This window comes from Nicotiana tabacum, chromosome 15 (assembly GCF_000715075.1).
Source record: "Nicotiana tabacum cultivar K326 chromosome 15, ASM71507v2, whole genome shotgun sequence".
NCBI classification, from domain to species: domain Eukaryota; kingdom Viridiplantae; phylum Streptophyta; class Magnoliopsida; order Solanales; family Solanaceae; genus Nicotiana; species Nicotiana tabacum.
In genome coordinates, this window is record NC_134094.1 from 27037696 (window position 1) to 27043199 (window position 5504).

A 5504-nucleotide genomic window follows, 5' to 3' on the forward strand; every position below is an offset into this window, starting at 1 on the left:
AAACATCTATACAGGACCTCCATCGAGACTTTATCATTTTAGATTAATATCATAAAATAAAAATAAACATTCACTAATTGGAGAATTGGATAGATACGAAGAGGAAAAACATATGACTTTTGTTTTCTTTAAAACGTCAAATATTTTAAAATAAATTTATTTTGTCAAAATGACTAATATTTGATGTCAAAAAATAGTAATTTGTCATGATTAATGATATATTGAAATGAAATTTAATATTTATTAGTCATAACTTAACTAATAAAAACTTAAGTGAATTAATAAAAACTTAAGTGAAATTGATATGTTAATTATACAGAATCAAAAGAGAATAAACTATTTTCTAATTTAACATGTTTTGAGACAATGCCACTTCTATTTTGTATGCTGAAGCTCACACATAAGTTTCCGCCCGGCGAGTACGAGAAGATTTTTGAGATTTATCTTATAAAAAATATGTAACTGAGAAATTAATGCGAAGAAATTGAAATTTATTTGGAGAAGAAACACTCAAACTTGATAATTTCTAATTCCTAATTTAACATGTTGTTTCCGTCCTTAAGATTTTCTTTTTCTTTTTCAATGGAACTGTTGTGGAATCTTTATGATATAGCTAAAAACATTCTCGTAAATTTGTAATGTTTGTTTGGACCACATTACGGTATCTTTATGTAGATGCAGTTCTTGATTAAAAATAGAAAAAATTAAGCCATGTGACTATTTGCCTTGATGTGATTAAAATAGATAATATTAATCATATGCTAAGAATTTATTCGTACCCGATGATTATATCAAATCAATAAATACGTGATACTTATTTTCATATATATTCTTATCATTAAAGTATAATTAATTAATATATATTTTTACCTTAATTTATGAATTAATTATAATAACTTAGTAACGTAAATATCGAATATAAATAAATTTTTAGCTTGATTACATATTTGGGGGACCAATGAGAAACAAGGGGAAAGACGATGATTTCTTTTTTCTTTTTCTTTTCGTTTTTTGTTATAAAGGAATTTCTTATTGGTGGCAGTTGATTGGAGAATCTACATTTAGTTCTACCTTCATTTGGGGCTAAAATCTTTGAAAAAACTGTTGGTTAGTTGACCGAATAATTAATTATTACTATCACTTTGTCCAAATAAAACATAAAAATGGTTGTAACTTAAGCTGATATTTCATAAAATTAGGTATAGTACTTTAGATACTGAAAATCTAACAAAGGATTCTTTTCTTCCTACTCTTCAACAGTTTCGTAAATAATAATAATAATAATAATGTGGTAAAAAAGTATTAGAAATAATTAAATTTCTTTAAAGTAATACCAAATAATTATGCTTAAGACAAACTTAAGATGGGTTCAAAAAGATTTTGACATAGTAACCTAGTGATTACACCTTTATCCTGTGTCTTCTCTTATATAATATTAAGATTTGTCACTTATAGTAATGGACTATTGCCAAGTTAACAAATTTTGATAAAGGAGGGAGGTTGGTAGAAGATGATTTACTGTGGAGCCCTAGGGCTTAATCATGCTATTTTTAGCAAGATTATGAATTGTTAATTATGCATGGAAAAGAAAGGGGTGAAAGGGAGACTTAATCATAAATAATAAAGAAAACCCATAATTATTCTCAAGCTGAAATCTCTCTTATGTCGGCAATATAAATCCAAGAATTTGACAAACAAAGATTAGTGTTTAAGCATAGGATTGACCATATGTCTCTCTAATTGCACTTTTTGGGCTCATTTGGTTCGAAGAATAAGGGATAATTAATCTCAAAATTAAATTTGAAATAAGTTTATCTCACGTTTGGTTGGGATAAAAACAAACAAAACATGTTTTTGAAAATTTTGATCTTATTGACACTTGACAGGCCAAATGACAAAGTTTTAAGTTCAATTAACCAAATGTCTTTTTTTTTTTTTCTTTTCAAACGAATTTTTGATCATATTTCAAGGAGAGAATTGAATAGTGAATCTTGCAGAGCCAATACAAAATCTTAAGATAATCATATTCCGGTATAATTAATCCCGGGATTAGTTATCCTAAGATTGTAGTATTATTTTATTCCCATAGAAGGACGGGTTGGATTATGAGTAAGAAAAAACTTATTCGCACCAAATATTTATGTTAGACTAAAGAATTTAATATTAAAATTTATAAATTAAAGTAAAATTATTTAACTATAGTTAACTTATAAAAGTTTATGTACGTATATCTCTTTAATCTCTTTAATTGATTCAGTGTAAATGCAGATTACGCATAATTTGTTTTTCCAAGGGATAGGGACAAGGCAAGGAATTAGGAAGCAAGAAAACAATAGTTGTTTCTTTTTCTTGATTATGTTTTGGGTGACAAGAATCTCCATCTATAATCCAATAGCATTAACTAAAACATTTGTTCTAATTGTCTTTGTTTCTTGAAAACCCTATCTAATCATTTCTACATCATACGGCTTAATCCATCGTTAGTGTAAGCAGTATTAACGTCAAATCTCTCTCACTCGCATTAAGGAAAACAAACAAAACATGTTTTTGAAAATTTTGATCTTATTGACACTTGACAGGCCAAATGACAAAGTTTTAAGTTCAATTAACCAAATGTTTTTTTTTTTTTCTTTTCAAACGAATTTTTGATCATATTTCAAGGAGAGAATTGAATAGTGAATCTTGCAGAGCCAATACAAAATGTCCAAATTATTGAACTTGTTTACAATAAAAATACTGCAGGAATTTCGGAATATGATTATCTTGAAATTGATGGTCTTTTAAAGTTATTTATGTTTTAAAAACAAATATATGAAACAATTATGTTTGATATCCCGTATTGTTAAACGTCATTCAAATCACGGGCTAGTTATACAGGAATTAAGATATTACCTATTATATGGTGAATGAAAATTAATGAACTATCACGCGGTGAAAACTAACATATTTTTTATGCATGAATTTGATATTAAACTTAATAATTGGGTATAACATAGTCGTAAGAAATAAGTTTAAATTTTTAAAATTATTTCTTTATTGTAAAACAAATTCCTACCATAAATGTTATCATAATATTTTTTTTTAATTTTATCTACTAAAATGTCACTCGCTTCCATTACTTATTATATTACTGTTGTTATTGCTTGTTGCTTTATTTTCACCGTTCCTTAAGTCGAGGGTTTATCGGAAACAACATATCTGTCTTTGTAGGGTAGGGATAAGATTGCGTACACACTACCCTCTCCATACCCCACGTATTAGGTTAAACTAGTTTTGTTGTTGTTGTATCTACTAAAATATTTCCTTATCTAAGCATATCTAATAGACATATGCTCATTTAGTATTTTATGTTTGATTAATACACAGTTAATTAATTAAAAATAAAGTGAATGTAAATCTTACAAAGTGTTGATAGTGATTCTTAAGACTTTAGATTTGGCAATGATTCCGTAATGAATTAGAATTTTCTCATATCCAAGTAAGAATCTTGAAGCAACATTGGGACCCCATAACCCATAACACAATTAACGTGGCTCATATGGTAGGGTTTTAGCATACATAAATGAAGGGACTTTTATTTTTATATATTATAGGATTATTCTTTATTCTAAAGTAGAGTTTTGATATTTACATCAATTAGTAATATATAGATAATATATTCAACGATAGATCTTGCAAAGCACCAAATAGATAGTGTAGGACCAAAAAGATAATGTGGATTGGTGAAGGTAGGACCCTTGTTAGACTTTTTAGACTATACTCAATTGACTACTTGATATAACCAATGACAAAAAGAAAAAGATTTCAAGAAAGAAAAAAGAGGAAATTAGATTACATAAGATAAAGTTTAGGTTGAAGGGATAAAAGAATCTCTTTCATATAAAGCTTGTTAAAGCATGAACACCTGAAATTATGTCATATTATTACCCTACAATTTTCACTTTGATGAGGATCTACTTTTTGTAAACAACTTAAATTTTCCTATCTTTCAGCTACTGACATATGTGAAATTTTGTGCAAGCAGTGTCATTGTAGTAATTTGGTTTGTATATGAATTTGGGTCTAAGATTGTGATAGTTTTAAGACTTTATTTCAAGTGTCAAATTGATATTCTAATTAAGTATCTTAATTTAGATATGAGCATGTTTTCTTAAACAATTGATGGAATGATTAACCTAAATAGCCGCTTACCCAACCACCACTTAAATTAAAAATAGCTAATGAAAGTATAATATATGTATTTTCACGTATGATACATGTACCATTGTGGTGTGCTCACTCTACACTTCTGCACATTTTTGTGCAGATCCATGTATTTGTTCGTTAGCAGTTGAACGGGTCATTTCTATGGAGACTCAAGGTAAACCTGTCGCTGCGTTCGCAGGCTTCGGAGAGACCTTCAAGTTTTCATTTTGCACTGTTTATTCTTATTCCTGGACAATTGTATTTAGAAGTTTTCTAGCAAACGCTCTATAGAGCTTATGACTTGTACTACCGGTTTTGGGAATTGTAAATTTTAAGAGATTTTAGGATTACCTAGTCCCTAAGACTAGGTGCCATCACGATACCCAAGTGGAGGGGAATTTGTGTCGTGACATTATGAGTATATGAAGATCATATGATGAGTGAGTTATTATTTATGAAGGATGAAGTGCCCATAGAATTTGAAATTGATTGGTACTGTTAGGGCAGGGTTACCTCTTTGGGTGTTGTTGTGCTAATGACGCACGTGTCTTTCAGCCCATTTGGGTGCTGCAATTTAGATTTGAGCAATATGGGTGACTCCCGAGAAGGTTCTAATGGGTTTGAGAATTAAATATAGCAATCGAGAATATTTGTGTATGTATAAGATCTGAGATTTACATTTAGTGGTGCCGGGATTTACGATAATTCTGTATGATTATGGATTCTACATTTTTGTATAAGAAAGGTAAGAAGAAAATTTTTAAATTCACATAGGTATTTTCAGAGTGAGTGTTAAGGATGTTCATCAGTATTGCGGTACTCATCTGGGTGATAGACTACTAATATTATAACTATTGATATGTGGCATGGGAGAATTATGAAAATATCCCTAGTGGGATGATCGTGCATGAAGGAGGTGATAGTCATTCGAGTGTTGGAGTTGTGATCAGTTACGATGGTTCATGTGTTCTATGCATTTGGGGAAACTGTGAGTTCTCAGAAGCATATTGTTTCAGGGAAAATGGTAAATAGACGATCGACTATTTGTGTAAAGATTCCATTTCAATTCTTGGTTCTCCGGCCCAACAAAAACAAGTAAGCCTTTAGTGAAATATTTTTGGGCCATATTTGTCTAATATTTGGCGTCTGTAGTGATCATTTTGCTGGCTTAGAGAGGAGAATGGGAAAAAGAAAAAGACTTTAGGAGAGGAGAATGGAGAACAAAGAAGGACTTTGGGAGATGGAGTCAAAATTCACATGCAGAAGAGAGCAAAATTTGGTAAAAAATAGAAAAATTGAAAGATGAAAAAGTGAAGAGA